We start from the raw sequence: 20,360 nt of genomic DNA, 5'->3' as shown, positions 1-20,360 counted from the left end.
CTATCGGTGTTTTTGATAGGGTACATGACGGGTGCATGAGGATAAAAGTTCCCTACTATACCCACTCTTGGGTGTTTGATAGCTTGCACGCAGCCTCCTCACCATGCACGCGCTGAGCCCAAATACTGACGTAGCCTTTACAAACGCAGAACACCCAGTAGTCGTTCTTTGGTAAGAGCATCTCCACTCGCCCACCCAACACGCCGCCCCAAGACGCCATTTTTTCCGCCGGCGCTGAAAAAAAGCCCAGTCACCCCCAGGACATCGCATTCTGCCGGTTCAACCCATTTTTGACCCGGCGATCCCAGGCCGAACCCAGCGCACCGGGGGGTACTTGGGGGCTCCAGCGGAAGGAAAAGTTGCGCTAGGGCCACCACTGTTAGGCGAGAAACGACTTTTCCCCGCCCAGATTCGAACCGCGCGGTGTAGGACACCACTTCCCCTTTCGCCGCCATGCCGTTCCCGGCGCTGCCCACCCGCGTCCACCGATAGAAATGCCATTTCCCCAACGGAAAGAGAGGGTTTCGCTGCGACAACCTCCATCCCGTTCCTGGGAGAGCTTTCCAGGACTCCGACCACGCATGCGGGGATATGACAGCTGCCCAGCCACCACGCCCGCTAGGTGTTCGGCGATTTGCCTGTCCGGCAATGGAATTCGATGACGAGGAGGCGTTCGCAACTCTGATGGAGGAGGAAGCCGAGGCCGACACCCAGGACGAAGAGCACCTCATGATCCTCGCTGCTCTGGCCGGCCTGTTCGCGAACAATGCAAAGCCACAGCGAGGTGGCTCGGCACCGGGCCGCCGTAAGAGCAAGCAGGGGCATCGGCTGGTGGGCTACTGCTTGCTCTACGCCGACTACTTCGCCGACGCTCCACTGCACGGCGAGAAAGTATTTCGGCGCCGTTATCGGATGAGCCAAAAGCTCTTCCTCAGGATTGTGAATGCCATCCGGGAGTTCAACAGCTATTTCATTTGCAAGAAGGATTGCATCGGCATAGTTGGATTCTCCTCACTCTAGAAGTGCACGACAGCTATGAGGATGCTTGCATACAGAGCTCCCGGTGATATACTGGAAGACTATGGATGCATGGCCGAGTCCACACCATCAACTGCATGCATTGGGCATGAAAAAACTATCCATTTGCTTGGCAGGGGATGTACAAAGGCGCCAAAGGAGCTTGCAGTGTGGTACTTGAGGCAGTGGCCACACAAGACCTCTGAATTTGGCACTCATTCTTTGGTATGCCAGGAACTTAAAATGACAGCATCGTACTGCAGTGCTCAAATGTCTTTGCCAAGCTTGTTGAAGGTCATGCTCCTCCGGTGAACTTCGAGGTCAATGGGCGTCACTATAACAAGGGATACTACCTAGTAGATGGCATCTATCCGAGATGGTCCACATTTGTGAAGACTATCACAAACTCTGTGCCCGGAGGCAAGAACTCCTACTTTGCCAAGTGTGAGGAGGCTTGCAGGAAGGATGTCGAGCGGGCACTTGGTGTGCTCCAATCTCGATTTGCTGTTGTTTGGTTCCCCGCTCTGACCTGGTCGAAATCTCAAAAGTGAGAGGTCATGACTTGTTGTGTCATCTTGCACAACATGATCATTGAGAGCGAGAAGGAAGAGCCAGTGTTTGCCACTGAACCATATTATAGGCAGGGTCCTCTTGCAACTTTTGATCACCAGGTACCGACATCATGGATTGCCTTCCTCAATATGCGTCAGGAGATCCAAGACCCATAGGTGCATCAAGAACTGCAGCACAATCTGGTGAAGCACTTATGGAGGCTCAAGGGCAACGCCTAGTTCGCTGTGTTTTAATATGTGTTTGAATTATGAGTTTGCTTCGTTGAACTATTTGATTTGTATTTTTTTTGTGATGAACTATGTGATAAAAGTTAGTTGTTCTTGAATTTGTGCTGAAGTGTGCCGAATTTGGGTCGAAATCAGCGGCTGGGGCGGCAAACTTGGGGGGGGGGGGTCGGGTGGGAACCCGAGCACCCCCATGCCAAATTTATCGTCGGTTAGCCCCTAAGCGGCGCTATTTCAAGCCCTTGGGGGGGGGGGGCGAATGGCTGGAGATGCTTCAAGCATGCACGAGCGAAGTGAGGGAGTACGTGTTTCAAAAAATATTTAGAAATTCAAAATTTGTTTAAATTTTCAAAAAAGTTCGAAATTTGTTTAAATTTTGACAAGCTGTTCATAATTTCAAAAAATATCCAGATTTCCAAAAAAGTTTAAAATTATTATTTTTTATTTTTATAAAAATGTTCAGAATTTCTAAATTTGTTTAAATTTTCAAAACATGTTTAAAAATAGATTTTGTTTACATTTTTAAAAAAATGTTCAGATTTCAAAATTTCTTTAAATATTTAAAACACTTCCAAAATTTCAAAAATGTTTGATTTTTCAGAAAATGTTCAAAATTCGAACATTGGTTTATTTTTAAAAAATGTTCAAAAGTTTTGTTCACATTTTGTAAATGTTATTCACGATTCGAAAAAAGATCTTCGAAATCCAAAATTGTTCAGCATGCCTAAATAGATGTAGTCCACCAAACAAAGTCTCAGCCGAGCATGTCTTAGCACATAAACAATTGCCAAACATCAGCTAATGCATTACTCAACATGTCTACGTTCAGCATGTATAGAACGAGAACAACTAAGATAGGTTGAGAATGCTACCAAACACATCCTACAACGACACACGAACACAAGCGATCGGTTACCCCAAATGGGCCGGGCCGATTAGCTCACCCTCGCACGCAGGCAATTCCTATAATAAGGAATCAGATACTGGCGACAAATAGCCCCAGCGATGCGTCCCTGCTTTGGCGCTACATTACACTCGCTGATGGGTGTTGACACCAGAGTTTGGTATGGTCAAAAATCCAATTAAGATGGCCTCAAATGAAGAAGTGATCTGCATGAAAAAATTATGCATTGTCGATATGAATATCTTTGAAGTTTGGGTCAGCGTCATCCGATATCATCTCGAGGGCCGAAGTTGTGCTCGAAGTATTAGAACTTTGTATGAAGAATACTGTTCGGCCGATTAGGCCTCCAAGACAACCTCATATGAGAAAATTTTATACATTGATTGTCTTCGTCTCGTCGAAATGATCAATTTTGATATAATTGTCTCAATTCAAGGTCGTATGCAAAAGTTAGAGCCCGCGCAGCGTGAGCCTACCATGAGCAAAATATGACGCCCGGGACCAGACACACATGTGACTATGTGTGATGGGTTGCAAGTTTGCACTAGCTATTCAGCCTTCAAAATACGCTCTAATCGAAAAAATTTCAACACAAAAGTTGTTCGTCTCGTCGAAACGGTTAAATTTTCTTTTGGGCGCATCTTCATCCGAGGTCGTATTTGGCCTGTGAAACACAAAAGGCGAACTGCTGTCTCTGACATACCTAATCCAAGTTCAGCTAATTTTGGAAGGATTTGGACCAGATTTGGAGTCCTTCTCTTATACGTAAAGTCCATCCGCCTCTTATATAGACAAGATGTGATGGCCGATTGAACGACACACAATCGACAAATCAATCTATCATCTTTTACCTTTACTTTTATCTTCTCCCTTGTTCTTTCTCTCTCGTTCTTTGTTTGTTCTTCTAGTTGTAGCGCAACGAACCTTGAGGCCCTAGGGTCCTCTCGGGCGTGCGGGGTTTCGGGTCCTCAAAAGCGCCCGCCGGATTGCTTGCATACCACGCTTCCGGTTCACTAGTAGAAAACTGGGCTTTGGTCACAGGGCAATATTCACATTAGTCCCGGTTCAGTCACGAACCGGGACTAATGTGAGCATTGGTCCCGGTTCGTGCGGCCAGGGGCCTACCGGGCCTCGTGGGGGCATTGGTCCCGGTTCGTCCGGACCCTTTGGTCCCGGTTGGTGGGACAAACCAGTACCAATGGGCCACGCTCCTGGTCCACAACCCTTTAGTCCCGGTTCATACCACAAACCGGGACTAAAGGGCTGGTCGTAGTTGCGGCCAGTGTTTAGTCCCACCTCGCCAACCGAAGGGCGCTCACACCAGTTTATAAGCCCGTCCCTCTCTGCCTTGTTGAGCTCCTCTTAAAGTGAAAATAGATGCCCTTATACAGGGAATTTGACCTAAATTCACAGTAAATTTCATAGAAATTTATTATGAATTTAGGTTGAATTTCCTCTATAAGCGCATCTATGTTCATTTTTTAAAGTAAATAAAATAAATAAACCTTAATAAAATAAATAAAAATAAATAAACCTTAATAAAATAAAATAAACTATAGTAACTAAAATAAATAAACCTTAATAAATTAAATAAAAAAGCAGCAGTAAAATAAATAAAAATAGCAGCAGTAAAATAAATAAAAATAAAATAATTAAAGTAAAATACATAAGTAATTAGAAATAAAATAAATAAGTTTTTTGTTGTAAGTAGAAACAAAACAAAACAAATAAAGCAAAAGAGAAAACAAAAAAACAGAGAAAAAAATTATGCCACCTACTGGGCCACCACGGCCTGAATACGACTTGAAACCCGTCCGTGGGCCAGGATTCGGGCCCGCAGAAGGCCCAGTAGGCCCCACAGGCAAAGAGAACGGTTAGGCCCGAAAGCCTGCAGTTGAGAGGAGCTCGAGAGGGTGGGCGCAGCAGCGCTTATAAACCACTCTCGAGCCCTCTCAACTAGCGAGGTGGGACTAAACTTTTGACGCGGGGCAGCACAAGGCCTTTGGTCCCGGTTGGTGCCACCAACCGGGACTAAAGGGGGCATTGGTCCCGGTTCGTGGCACCAACCGGGACCAAAGGCCTTTAGTCCCGGTTGGTGCCACGAACCGGGACCAAAGAGTTCCCTATATATACCCCATCGCCACAGCAGAGCACTCCACAGTGCTCTGTTTTTTCTGGCCGGCGAGGGGAGGGCATTTGGGTGCTCTAGCTCACCTCCTATGCACATGAGGTGTTCGATGAAATGTCTGAGCCACACTAGTTAATCTTTCTCCTCTCGAAACTCGACCTCCGAGCTCCATTTTCCCCGAGATTTGTCTAGGTTTAGCGGTCCGTCACGTCCCGTCCCCGTCTTCACCGCCGTCGATCGCCCGCGCCGATCTCGTCGCCAGCACCACCGTGGTGAGCCTCTTGTTCTTATCTTCTTTCTGAAAGGAAAAATTCTTACTTTAGATAGTTACTTGTCTAATTTTGTTACTTTTATTATTCCTTCTTATTACATAGTGCGATGGTTTTGGTATCCGCCCCCGTCGGCCCTCGTCCTGTCTATGATTCGGATGTGGTATATATTATCTTTTTATAACTATTTGGTTCATTTATTGTTTATGACAAATATACCGACCAACGTGACATAGATTTTATTTATCTAGGAGGTGGTTGAACCGGAAATTCTAACCGACCCTATTGTCGAGAGGTTAAATTTAGTTGAAGAAGAAAACAATTACTTGAAGGAAAAAATAAAAAAATTGAGGAGGAGAAGATGATATTGGAGTTGCATGTTGCGGATGTCGTCGATGATCACAAGATCAAGATGGATGCAATGCGCTTGAAGATTAGAAAGATTAGAAAATATGCCATTCATACCGAGGCTTGGTATCATTATGCCGTTGGATCAATTGTTACCTTGGTTGCGATTATGATCGCATTTGTTTTCGCATTGAAATGTTTTACATAGTTTCAATGTATGGTTTAATTAATTAGATGCTCTGGAGTAATTTGAGAACTATGTATGTACTTTGGTTTTAATGTGATGATGAACTTCTATTAATTTGGTCACTTAATTATCTATTCATGATGTTCTGTAATGGTTTTTGACACACTTAATTATATATAATGCACGCAGATGAACCGGCAATGGATGTACGGTGACAGACACACCTCCGAGTACATTAAGGGCGTGCATGATTTTCTCGAAGTGGCTGAGGCAAACAAGCAGAATGGTTTTATGTGTTGTCCATGCCCTATATGTGGGAATACGAAGTCTTACTCTGACCGGAAAATCCTTCACACCCACCTGCTTTACAAGGGTTTCATGCCACACTATAATGTTTGGACGAGGCACGGAGAAATAGGGGTTATGATGGAAGACGGCGAAGAAGAAGAGGACGATGACAACTATGTGCCCCCTGAATACGGTGATGCTGCAACGGGGGAAGCTGCTGAAGATCAAGAGGAACCAGACGATGTGCCCAATGATGCTGCAAGGGGGGAAGCTGCTGAAGATCAAGAGGAACCAGTGCCCGATGATGATGATCTCCGCCGGGTCATTGTCGATGCAAGGACGCAATGCGAAAGTCAAAAGGAGAAGCTGAAGTTCGATCGCATGTTAGAGGATCACAAAAAGGGTTGTACCCCAATTGCGAAGATGACAACACAAAGCTCGGTACCGTACTGGAATTGCTGCAGTGGAAGGCAGAGAATGCTGTGCCTGACAAAGGATTTGAGAAGCTATTGAAAATATTGAAGAAGAAGCTTCCAAAGGATAACGAATTGCCCGACAGTACATACGCAGCAAAGAAGGTCGTATGCCCTCTAGGATTGGAGGTGCAGAAGATACATGCATGCCCTAATGAATGCATCCTCTACCGCGGTGCGTACAAGGATCTGAACGCATGCCCGGTATGCGGTGCATTGCGGTATAAGATCAAACGAGATGACCCTGGTGATGTTGACGGCGAGCCCCCCAGGAAGAGGGTTCCTGCGAAGGTGATGTGGTATGCTCCTATAATACCACGGTTGAAACGTCTGTTCAGAAACGAAGAGCATGCCAAGTTGATGCGATGGCACAGTGAGGACCGTAAGAAAGACGGGAAGTTGAGAGCACCCGCTGACGGGTCGCAGTGGAGAAAAATCGAGAGAAAGTACTGGGCTGAGTTTGCAGCTGACCCAAGGAACGTATGGTTTGGTTTAAGCGCGGATGGCATTAATCCTTTCGGGGAGCAGAGCAGCAATCACAACACCTGGCCCGTGACTCTATGTATGTATAACCTTCCTCCTTGGATGTGCATGAAGCGGAAGTTCATTATGATGCCAGTTCTCATCCAAGGCCCTAAGCAACCCGGCAACGACATTGATGTGTACCTAAGGCCATTAGTTGAAGAACTTTTACAGCTGTGGAATGGAAACGGTGTACGTACGTGGGATGAGCACAAACAGGAGGAATTTAACCTGCACGCGTTGCTGTTTGTAACCATCAACGATTGGCCCGCTCTCAGTAACCTTTCAGGACAGACAAACAAGGGATACCACGCATGCACGCACTGTTTAGATGACACTGAAAGTATATACCTGGACAAATGCAGGAAGAATGTGTACCTGGGCCATCGTCGATTTCTTCCGACCAACCATCAATGTCGAAAGAAAGGCAAGCATTTCAAAGGCGAGGCAGATCACCGGAAGAAGCCCGCCATGCGTACCGGTGATCACGTACTTGCTATGGTCAATGATTTACACGTAATCTTTGGAAAGGGTCCCGGCGGACTAGCTGTTCCGAATGACGCTGAGGGACACGCACCCATGTGGAAGAAGAAATCTATATTTTGGGACCTACCCTACTGGAAAGAGCTAGAGGTCCGCTCTTCAATCGACGTGATGCACGTGACGAAGAACCTTTGCGTGAACCTGCTAGGCTTCTTGGGCGTGTATGGGAAGACAAAAGATACACCTGAGGCACGGGAGGACCTGCAACGTTTGCACGAAAAAGACGGCATGCCTCCGAAGCAGTATGAAGGTCCTGCCAGCTACGCTCTTACGAAAGAAGAGAAAGAAATCTTCTTTGAATGCCTGCTCAGTATGAAGGTCCCGACTGGCTTCTCGTCGAATATAAAGGGAATAATAAATATGCCAGAGAAAAAGTTCCAGAACCTAAAGTCTCATGACTGCCACGTGATTATGACGCAACTGCTTCCGGTTGCATTGAGGGGGCTTCTACCGGAAAACGTCCGATTAGCCATTGTGAAGCTATGTGCATTCCTCAATGCAATCTCTCAGAAGGTGATCGATCCAGAAATCATACCAAGGCTAAGGAGTGATGTGGCGCAATGTCTTGTCAGTTTCGAGCTGGTGTTCCCACCATCCTTCTTCAATATCATGACGCACGTCCTAGTTCATCTAGTCGACGAGATTGTCATTCTGGGGCCCGTATTTCTACACAATATGTTCCCCTTTGAGAGGTTCATGGGAGTCCTAAAGAAATATGTCCGTAACCGCGCTAGGCCAGAAGGAAGCATCTCCATGGGCCATCAAACAGAGGATGTCATTGGGTTTTGTGTTGACTTCATTCCTGGCCTTAAGAAGATAGGTCTCCCTAAATCGCGGTATGAGGGGAGACTGACTGGAAAAGGCACGCTTGGAGGGGACTCAATAATATGCAGGGACGGATATTCTTGGTCTCAAGCACACTACACAGTTCTACAGAACTCTACCTTGGTGACCCCGTATGTCGATGAACACAAGAACAGTCTGCGCTCCAAACACCCGGAGCAGTGTGACGACTGGATTACATGTGAACACATCAGGACTTTCAGCAGTTGGTTGGAAACACGTCTCAGAGGTGACACCACTGTTTGTGATGAGTTGTACTCGTTGTCCAGGGGACCATCTTCGACTGTATTGACTTACAAAGGATACGAGATAAATGGGAATACATTTTACACGATCGCCCAAGATCAAAAGAGCACCAACCAAAACAGCGGTGTCCGCTTTGATGCAGCAACCGAGAGGGGAAAGGACACATATTATGGTTACATAATGGACATATGGGAACTTGACTACGGACATGATTTTAAGGTCCCTTTGTTTAAGTGCAAATGGGTCAATCTGTCAGGAGGCGGGGTACAGGTAGACCCACAGTACGGAATGACAACAGTGGATCTGAACAATCTTGGGTACACTGACGAACCGTTCGTCCTAGCCAATGATGTGGCACAGGTTATCTATGTGAAGGACATGTCTACCAGACCGAGAAAAAGAAAAGATAAGGAAGCGAATACATCATACGATGAGCCAAAGCGCCACATAGTTCTTTCAGGAAAAAGGGACATTGTGGGAGTGGAGGGCAAGACAGACATGTCTGAAGATTATGAAAAGTTTCATGAAATTCCTCCCTTCAAAGTCAAGGCTGACCCAAGCATCCTGATAAACGATGAAGATTATCCATGGTTACGGCGCAATAAGCAAATGACACAAGCGAAGAAAAAGTGAAGACTTTCTCCCGCAACTATTATGATGATACCATGCCAACTTTGTAACAGACGAGTATGATACCATTGTCCGTTTTGTACACGAAGTGCATCTAGTTTTTGCTGTAACCCTCTCAACTTTCTTGCACATGCTATGTCGATGAAATGATGATACCATGCCAACTTTCAACCTTTTCAGAGTTCATTTGAAATGCTTTTCAATTTTAGGGTCTTATAGCTCAAAATAATTAGTAAATGCATGAAAAATAACAGGCCAAAAATTAAAAATTATGCCACCTACTGGGCCACCACGGCCTGAATACGATTAGAAATCCATCCATGGGCCAGGATTCAGGCCCGCAGAAGGCCCAGTAGGCCCATAGGCATGTACAGAGAGGTTAGGCCCGTAAGCCTGCTTTAGAGAGGAGCTCGACAGCTCAGGCGCACCGCACCTTATAAACAGGTGCGGCTCTCTCTCAGCTAGCGAGGTGGGACTAAACTCACCACCACGCCGCTGTGCAAGGCCATTGGTCCCGGTTGGTGGCACGAACCGGGACCAATTCCACCCTTTGGTCCCGGTTGGTGCCACGAACCGGTACTAATGAGGCTGTGACCCCACGAGCACCTTCAGTACCGGTTCGTGGCACGAACCGGTACTAGAGTTCCTTACTAAGCAGTTTTTTAGTCCCACCTCGCTAGCTGAGAGGCACTAGGAGCGGTTTATAAGCCCTGAGTGCAGAGACGATGAAGAAGAGGCGCAATGCTCACGTTGCTTAGCTTCAAGCCTTGAGGAATAAGGTAGACTGCATGGAGCTATGTGCAGTGCAGTCTACACTATTCCGAAAGGCTTGAAGCAAATCAACGAGCATTGCGCCTCTTTTTTTATTTTTAACAACTCCGGACTTCTTGTGTTCCGACAAAATAAAATAAACTTTAATAAAATTTATGAAACTAAAATTAACAAAGTATTTTCTGTTCAAAACATTATAACAAACCTCTAGTATTATTGAAACTAAAATCATATAAAATTGATGCAACTAAAATTATCAAAGCATTTTCTGTTCAAAATCATTAAAAGAAAAAAGAATTTTCATAAATAACTTTTTTTGATAGAAACTTTAATAGCAAAAAGAATTATCATAAAGTAAAATAAATAAGTAATTATAAACAAAATAAAATAAAATAAATAAGTTTTTTGTTGTAAGTAGAAACAAAACATAATAAATAAAGCAAAAAAGAAAACAAAAAAACTAAATACAGCAAAAAGAATTTTCATAAAGAACTTTTTTTGATAGAAACTTTAATAGCAAAAAGAATTATCATAAAGTAAAATAAATAAGTAATTAGAAACAAAATAAAATGAAATAAATAAGTTTTTTGTTGTAAGTAGAAACGAAACAAAATAAATAAAGCAAAAAAAGAAAACAAAAAAACTAAATACAGCAAAAAAATTGTTGGGGCGCTGTCCGCTGGGCCCTCCAACCCTCGGGTTTGCAAATACAGGCCTAGAAGGGCTAGAGGGCTCAACACACAGCGCGCCAAAGTTAGGCCCAGAAGCCTGCTATAGAGAGGAGTTCGAGACAGCAGCCGCAGCGGGCCTTATAAACCACTCCGAGCCCTTCTCAACTAGCGAGGTGGGACTAAACTTTTGGCCGCGACGCGGGCAGCAAGAGGCCTTTGGTCCCGGTTGGTGCCACCAACCGGGACTAAATGGGTGCATTGGTACCGGTTCGTGGCACCAACCGGGACCAATGCCCCCCCTTTAGTCCCGGCTGGTGCCACCAACCGGGACCAAAGGCCGCCGCTTCTGTAACGCCCGGATAATTAAGCTACAGTAATCCCACGCTAATGGTGCCACGTCACCACGGTTACTATTGTTAACCTCGCGATGATTCGAAACCGTTTCAAAATTTAAATTCAATTAATGTCAATAACAAAAGTTTTCAAATATTAAAATAAAAATGTTCGGGAGATGCCATATTTTGCCTAAGTAAATATGGTGTGGTAAACACATTTTTATAAAATGCCTAAATAGTTTAAATTGAAATAAAACAGAAAAGCAAATAAATAAAAGAAAAGAAATTACAAAAAAGAAAAGAAAACAGAACAAAAAAACAAAAAAAACCAAAAGCCCCCCACTGGACCTGGCCCAACTGGGCCAACCCCCAGCCGCCCGATTGGGCCGGCCCACCCCGCGCCCCCCTCTCCCCTTATCCACTCCCCGGTACCCCCACCCCCACCGACACCTCCCCCCCACCCCCGAAATATCTCCTCCTCCTCCCTCCCCTGATCCAGAATGGGATCGAGAGGAGGCCACCGTCGCCGACCGCCCCGCCGGCCTCGCCCTCGCCTCGCCGGGCTGCCCCGCCCCACCACTCCGTCGCCGGAACGCCATCGCCGCCGCCTCGCTCCACCAATCCTCCCCGAACAACCTCCACGCGCCCGACGCCGCCGATCTCTTCCCTCGACGCCGTCGCCGGAGACGACCCCGCCGGACTGCCTCCCCTACGTCGCCAGCGTCCCCGTGCTCCTCCTCGACCCCCGCTGCCGAACCCCTACCACCCCTGTGAGCTCCCCCTCTCCTCGTTCCCCCTGTGCACCCTGCCTCTCCCCTGCGCTCGGCTCCGTCGCCCGCCGGCGCCCGCGGACAGCCGCCCCCGGCCAACCACGTGGTGCCCCGCCCGACGCACGCTTCCCCTGCTCCTGGCCGCGCGCACCTCGCGTCGAGGCAACGCCTCGCCGGCGGCCTTGCCATCGATCGCCCGCGGCCCCCTCGCTGGCCGCCGCTCGGGTCCGTCCCGCCGGGCCACCGCGCCCCCCCTGCCTCGGCCACCTCGGCCCGGCCTCGCCCTACCCCGACCCGACCTCGCCCTACCCCGGCCAGCGCCCTGCCCGCCGGCGCCCCTCTAGGTTCCGCGGCGCACACTAACGGGCGCCCGTAACCCGCACCCGCATCGCCCCCTCTGGGCCACTTCCAAACGGGGCCCGCGCCCCCCCACACAGAACGTTTACAAGAAAAAAATATAAAAAAATAATAATAAATAAATAAATAAATAATAATAATAATAAATAAAATAATAATAATAGATTAATTAATAAAAATTAATGAATAAATAAATAAAGAAAATAAATATAAAAATAATTTTAATTAATTAATTAATTAACTAAATTAATTAAGTTAATTAATCCTGTTTAAATTAATCTAATTAGATAATTAATTTAATTAAATAGTAATTATTTAGCTAAACCCTAATTAACCTAATCAGAGAATGACAGGTGGGTCCCACTGGACCCACATGTCAGTTTGACTTAGTCAACCCCTGTTGACTGCTGATGTCAGCATGACATCATGCTGATGTCATAAATCCAAATTTCGAATTAAATTAAATAATTAATTAAATTCCAGAAATTAATAAAATCTTTAGAAAATCATATCTTTTAATCCGTAACTCGGATTAAAATATTTTCAACATGAAAGTTGCTCAGAACGACGAGACGAATCCGAATGCGCAGTCCGTTCGTCCACCACACCTCCCTAACCTATCGAACTAGCAACTTTCCCCCTCCGGTCCGTCCGTCCGAAAACGCGAAACATCGGGAATACTTCCCGGATGTTCCCCCCCTTCGCCGGTACCACCTACTGTCGCGTTAGGACACACCTAGCACCGCTCATTGTCATGTCACGCATCGTCATGCTTATGTTTGCATTGTATTTACTGTTTCTTCCCCCTTCTTCTCTCCGGTAGACTACGAGACCGACACTGCTGCTGCCCAGTTCGACTACGGAGTCGACGACCCCTCCTACTTGCTAGAGCAACCAGGCAAGCCCCCCTTGATCACCAGATATCGCCTATTCTTCTCTATACTGCTTGCATTAGAGTAGTGTAGCATGTTACTGCTTTCCGATATCCTATCCTGATGCATAGCCTATCCTTGCTACTACTGTTGTTACCTTTACCTGCAATCCTACATGCTTAGTATAGGATGCTAGTTTTCGATCAGTGGCCCTACATTCTTGTCCGTCTGCTGTGCTATACTATCGGGCCGTGATCACCTGGGCGGTGATCACGGGTATATGCTTATATACTATACATGACACATGTGATGACTAAAGTCGGGTCGGCTCGTACGAGTACCCGCAAGTGGATCTTTGTGGCGGAGCGACAGGGCAGGTTGAGACCACCTAGGCGAGAGGTGGGCCTGGCCCTGGACGGCGTCCGCGGTTACTTCGACATAACACGCTTAACGAGTTCTTGGTATTTGATCTGAGTCTGGCCATTTGGTCTATACACACTAACCATCTACGCGGGAGTAGTTATGGGTATCCCAGCGTCGTGGTATCAGCCGAAGCCTTCTTGACGTCAGCGACTGAGTGGCGCGCGCCGGATTGGACTGGGACGCCACTAGGCTAGGTCTGCTTCCGGCCGCGTACGCAACGTGCAGGTGTGCATAGGGCGATGGGCCCAGACCCCTGCGCGCATGGGGTTAGACCGGCGTGCTGACCTCTCTGTTGTGCTTAGGTGGGGCTGCGACGCGTTGATCTTACGAGGCCGGGCATGACCCAGAAAAGTGTGTCCGGCCAAATGGGATCGAGCGTGTTGGGTTATGTGGTGCACCCCTGCAGGGAAGTTTATCTATTCGAATAGCCGTGTCCCTCGGTAAAAGGACGACCCGGAGTTGTACCTTGACCTTATGACAACTAGAACCGGATACTGAATAAAATACACCCTTCCAAGTGCCAGATACAACCCGGTGATCGCTCTCTAACAGGGCGACGAGGAGGGGATCGCCGGGTAGGATTATGCTATGCGATGCTACTTGGAGGACTTCAATCTACTCTCTTCTACATGCTGCAAGATGGAGATGACCAGAAGCGTAGTCTTCGACAGGACTAGCTATCCCCCTTTTATTCTGGCATTCTGCAGTTCAGTCCACTGATATGCCCCTTTACACATATACCCATGCATATGTAGTGTAGCTCCTTGCTTGCGAGTACTTTGGATGAGTACTCACGGTTGCTTCTCTCCCTCTTTTCCCCTTTTCCTTTCTATCTGGTTGTCGCAACCAGATGCTGGAGTCCAGGAGCCTGACGCCACCGTCGACGACGACTCCTACGACACTGGAGGTGCCTACTACTACGTGCAGGCCGCTGACGACGACTAGGAGTAGTTAGGAGGATCCCAGGCAGGAGGCCTGCGCCTCGTTCGATCTGTATCCCAGTTTGTGCTAGCCTTCTTAAGGCAAACTTGTTTAACTTATGTCTGTACTCAGATATTGTTGCTTCCGCTGACTCGTCTGTGATCGAGCACTTGTATTCGAGCCCTCGAGGCCCCTGGCTTGTATTATGATGCTTGTATGACTTATTTATGTTTTAGAGTTGTGTTGTGATATCTTCCCGTGAGTCCCTGACCTTGATCGTACACATTTGCGTGCATGATTAGTGTACGGTCAAATCGGGGGCGTCACAAGTTGGTATCAGAGCCGACTGCCTGTAGGAATCCCCCTTTCCACACTCCTTGGCCGAAGTCGAGTCTAGACATTACAAAACTTTTACTAACATGGCTGTGTGTCTTACGGGCCCACGTCGCCATTGGGTGGTACTAGGATCTTTTACTCCTCGACCTTTACTCTGGGACTCTGAACTCTCTTCTACTCGGGTTAAACGAATTTACTAACTCTAACACTAGGATCCCGTGACCGCATTCACCCCAAAGTTGGATAAGCCATAGTTGTTTCTTAGAGTAGTATTTTGAACAATTCACACACTGTCATTTGACTCCTTTTGAAACGTCTTTGCTTTCAGATGGAACCCACGAGGCAGGTCGTTCGCCACACGACGGCCATTGGTGCCTCGGGATCACCTGCGGTGCTAGCTGAGATGATGACCTATCTGGGTTATCGCTGGCACCCTGAGTACACCGTCTACGAGGAGTACCAGGACTTTAACCAGGAGCAGTACCGTGCCATCGTCCACCTCTACTCTCGGAGTATGACTCCACTACCGTGCTGCACACCGCACATGGAGTTGGTGTGACCATCGATATGGCTGTCCACGATGCTGCCTATGCTGCTCTGACACGTCTTCGTGGAGAGTATCAGGAGTTGGACACCTCCCCTTTCAGGCACATTGCTATCGCCTCTGATGTTGGTGCGGAGGGATACTATACTGCTGCCTACTCCACTGTCACCCGAGAGCCCTTCTACCATCAGAACCTGGTTCTGCATGCTGATGGGCTGGATCGAGCTAACCGAGCTCTTCGCCACGAGATGTACACCACCTATCAGCACCTTTACCGTGCTCTGACGCTGCGTGCACCCCTTTGTCCGATCTGGACAGGTACCGGCGTACTGCGATCTACCCAGCCAGGACCGTGATGCCCCACGGTGTCGGTTGGCCAGAGGTGGGAGGCTACTCTCCCCGCACATTGGTCCTCTTCGGCCACCTGAGCGTCGGGTTCTACACCTGAGTATCCGCGGCCCAGTCTGCTGACGTGGAGGGCTATCCGTTGCCTCACTACCAGCTGTCGGGCTACGATTACCTCCACAGTACCTCTTGGGACTGATGTAGTCTTGCTTAGTTAAGTATTAGTTGCAGTCGCCGCGAGCCTGTGTGCCGCCTATGATGTTTTAGTCTATGTACTAAACTCTGTGTACTGAACTCTATGCATGACCCCTTTTGTAAGTTATGCCGACTACTATGTAGTAGCTATCGTGCTCCTCTCGTTATGCATGTTTCATCATGAATGATTCTTGTCTTTGCAAATATTTCCCAATGCTGAACTACCCCTGTTATATATTAGCAGGATGGTTAGACCAGGTGGTCGTGGTCGTGGTGGCGATGCCCCACCACCACCTGAGTACATGGCTGGTATGATCCAACAGTTTGAACTGAACCGCCAATTCATGGAAAATATGATGGCTCAGTTTCCTCGCCCCAATATGAACCAGCAGCCAGCCCAAGTGACTCTTCAAGATTTCATACGCCTCAACCCAACCATCTACCGCAGCTCAACTCAGCCTCTGGATGCTGATGACTAGCTCTGTGACATCACCTATGAGATGGAGTCTGCTGATGTAGCCCCTGCCAGCTATGTCAACTTTGCTTCCTTCTTTCTGAAGGGACCCGCAGCTCAATGGTGGGACAGCCACAGGCGTACTCTGCCAGCTGGAACAATCATCACATGGCCAGACTTCCAAGCTGCTTTTCGTGCCCGCTTCATTCCTCAAGGAGTCATGGACCGGAAGAAGCGTGAGTTCCGCAACCTCACCCAAGGCAACAAAACTGTTGAAGCTTATCAACGGGAGTTTCTGGACTTGTCTCGTTATGCTGAAGAGGACATTGCAACTAATGCACGCAGACAGGAGAAGTTCCGTGATGGCCTTCAAGCTGACATCAAGCTCGCACTTCTAGTGCATGACTTTGCTGATTTCGCCACCTTGGTGAACAAGGCCATCAATGTCGAAACTGGTCTGCAGGAATACCAGAGCTCTCACAGGCGCAACCGTGACACGGGCTCATCTTCGGGCCCGCCGTCACAAAAGCGTAAGATATGGATCCCGAACAGCATGTACCGTCCAAATGCATCTGCCCCAAGGCAAACCTATGCTGCACCTCGTCTGCCTCCACCACCATCTAGGCAGTCAAGACTTCCAGCTCCACCATCCCAAGCTCCTGTTCCCACTCCGAATAATGGCTTGTGCTTCAGGTGTGGTCAACCAGGACACCGTGCTAGAGAATGCAACCAGAACCAGAATCAACTGGCCCTTCCAGCAACTGGCCGTGGTAACAATCAGCCCCGCAACAACAATGCTAAGTCTTATGGTCGTGCTCATGCCAACCACGTTGACCTCAACGAAGCTCAAGACCAGCCTGCTACTGTGATGGGTACACTCCTCGTAAATTCAGTACCAGCATCCGTTTTATTTGATACAGGTGCATCACATTCATTCATGTTAGAAGATTTTGCATACAAGCACGACGTTAAATGTGAGGAGATGAACACTTCGGTACTGGTCAAAACCCCCGTGGGACAGTGTCAAACCTCCTTGGTTGGCATCGATGTCCCCGTGGAAATCGAAGGGCTAGAATTCTATGCCTCTCCCATTATCCTGAAGTCGTCTAACATCGACCTCATTTTGGGTATGGATTGGTTGAAAGCGCATACTGCTTCTATAGTTTGCGCCACTAAAACCGTCCATCTGCTACACCCTTCAGATGAAATAGTTGCTTACCAAGCTCATCTGGTGCAAAATGCCGAGGCAAGGCTCTATGCATTGAATGCATTGAACGCTGCACCACTCGAGGGCATTGAAAACATTCCCGTCGTGCGTGAATTCCTCGACGTCTTCCCTGAAGAACTTCCGGGGATTCCCCCTGCTAGAGCTGTCGAATTCATCATCGACTTGAAACCAGGCACCACTCCTATAGCCAAGCGACCCTACAAAATGCCGCCGCATGAACTCCTTGAGCTTAAGGAGGAAATCGACAAATCTCTTCGCAAAGGATTCATTCGCCCAAGTTGCTCTCCTTGGGGAGCACCTTCTCTCTTTGTCAAGAAGAAGGATGGGACAAACCGATTAGTTCAAGACTACCGTCCTATAAACCAAGCTACCATCCAGAATAAATACCCCCTTCCTTGGATCAATGATCTGTATGATCAACTGGCGGGTTCGTCAGTGTTCTCTAAGCTCGACTTGAGGTTGGGCTACCACCAGATCCGTGTTCGCGAAGAGGATATCCCAAAGACCGCCTTCGTGACTCGCTATGGTTCATACGAGTACACCGTCATGTCTTTCGGTTTAACCAATGCTCCAGCCACCTTCTCTCGTCTGATGAACTATATATTCATGGATTACCTCGACAAGTTCGTCGTGGTTTATCTGGATGATATCCTGGTATTTTCCAAGAACAAAGAAGAACATGCTGAACATCTTCGACTTGTGCTGGAAAAGCTACGAGAGCATCAACTATATGCCAAATTCTCCAAATGTGAATTCTGGCTACCGGAAGTATCTTGGGCATGTCATCTCTAAGGATGGTATTGCCGTCAACCCCGAGCGAGTTCAGGCTATTCTTGATTGGACTCCTCCAAAGAACGTTAAGCAAGTCAGAAGTTTTCTCGGTCTCGCCAGCTATTGCCGTCGATTCGTCGAGAACTTCTCCAAGATCGCCAGGCCTCTGACTAACCTGTTGCATAAGGGCGTCAAGTTCCAATGGATAGACAAGTGTCAGGAAAGTTTCCAGGCACTCAAAGACAAGTTGACTTCTGCCCCAGTTCTAGCTCCACCTGATACTAAGGACTTCGTCATTTACTGCGACGCTTCCCGTCAAGGATTAGGCTGTGTCCTAATGCAAGACCGCAAAGTGATTGCTTATGCCTCTCGGCAATTGCGCCCTCACGAAGAGAACTACCCAGTTCATGACCTCGAACTTGCTGCTGTCATTCATGCGCTGAAGCAGTGGCGACATTACCTTCTCGGTAATCGTTGCGAGATCTTCACCGACCACCAAAGTCTGAAGTATCTGTTTACTCAGCCAGACCTGAACCTCCGTCAGTAGAGATGGATGGAGCTTGTTGCAGACTTCGACTTGGGTATTTCCTATACGCCAGGCAAGGCTAATGTAATGGCTGATGCCTTGAGCCGCAAGTCTTACTGCAACCACCTCCAGGTTCACAAAGTTCAGCCCTCGCTTGTTGAAGAATTCAGGAAGCTGAACCTCCATATTGTTCCTCCGGGTGCACTCGCTCCCCCTCCTAAGGAGTTTGGCAAGGTGAACCTCCACGTTGTTACCCAGGGTTCCCTCAATACCCTAGTTGCTAAACCAGATCTCGAGGACAGCATCAAAAGGCTACAGAAGTATGACTCTGAAGCCCACAAGATTAAGCGCTACCTCGCAGAAGGAAAGCCCTCATTCTTCACCATTGCTGAAGATGGCACCTTATACTTCAAGGGGCGCCTAGTGGTGCCATGTGCAGAGAAAAACCTGGATATGACACAGGAAGTTATGAAAGAAGCTCATGATACACCTCTATGTATCCATCCTGGTAGTACAAAGATGTACCAAGACATCCGTCAGAGATTCTGGTGGTCTAATATGAAGCAAGCCATTGCTCGTTATGTTGCTGAGTGTGACGTTTGCCGTCGTATCAAAGCAGAACATCAAAGGCCTGCTGGAACTCTGCAACCTATCTCTATTCCTGAATGGAAATGGGACCATGTTGAGATGGACTTCGTCACTGGATTTCCCAAGTCACAGAAAGGTAATGATGCTATTCTTGTCGTCATTGACCGGCTTTCCAAAGTTGCACATTTCATGGCGGTCAAGGAAACGATCACTGCTAGTCAACTGGCAACGCTCTATATGTCCAGGATTGTTTCACTCCACGGTATTCCATTGGTTATCAGTTCAGACCGTGGCAACTTATTCACTTCAAGATTCTGGGCAAGTTTCCAAGAAGCTATGGGAACTCATCTGTCATTCAGTACTGCGTTTCATCCTCAATCGCAAGGACAAGTTGAACGCGTCAACCAAGTTCTCGAAGACATGCTTCGAGCTTGCGTTATTTCCTTCGGCAAGAAATGGGAGGAATCTCTCCCGTATGCTGAGTTCTCTTATAATAATAGCTATCAAGCTAGTCTGAAGATGGCCCCCTTCGAAGTGTTATATGGACGAAAGTGCCGAACCCCTCTGAACTGGTCAGAAACTGGGGAACGTCCACTCTTCGGTCCGGATATTATCCAAGATGCCGAAGAACAAGTCCGCATTATCCGTGAGAATCTCAAGACTGCTCAGTCACGTCAGAAGAGTCAGTATGACCGTCATCATAAAGACATGGTCTATCAACCTGGCGAAAAGGCTTATCTTCGAGTCACACCTATGAAGGGTGCTCACCGCTTCGGGATCAAGGGCAAACTAGCTCCTCGCTATATTGGGCCATTCACTATTCTCGAAAGGCGTGGAAAAGTGGCATACCAACTGGAGCTACCGCCGAACCTTTCTCAGGTTCACGATGTGTTCCATGTGTCACAGCTCCGCCGTTGCTTCAAGGACCCAATCCGAGCCGTGGATCATGAAGTGCTGGAATTGCAGCAAGACCTCTCCTATAAGGAGCATCCGGTCCGCATTCTCGACCAAGCTGAACGCCGCACACGTCAGAAGGCGATCAAGTTTCTCAAAGTCCA

This window comes from Triticum aestivum, chromosome 2D (genome assembly GCF_018294505.1).
Source record: "Triticum aestivum cultivar Chinese Spring chromosome 2D, IWGSC CS RefSeq v2.1, whole genome shotgun sequence".
Classification (NCBI taxonomy): Eukaryota; Viridiplantae; Streptophyta; class Magnoliopsida; order Poales; family Poaceae; genus Triticum; species Triticum aestivum.
Note: the sequence above shows the minus strand (reverse complement) of the source record.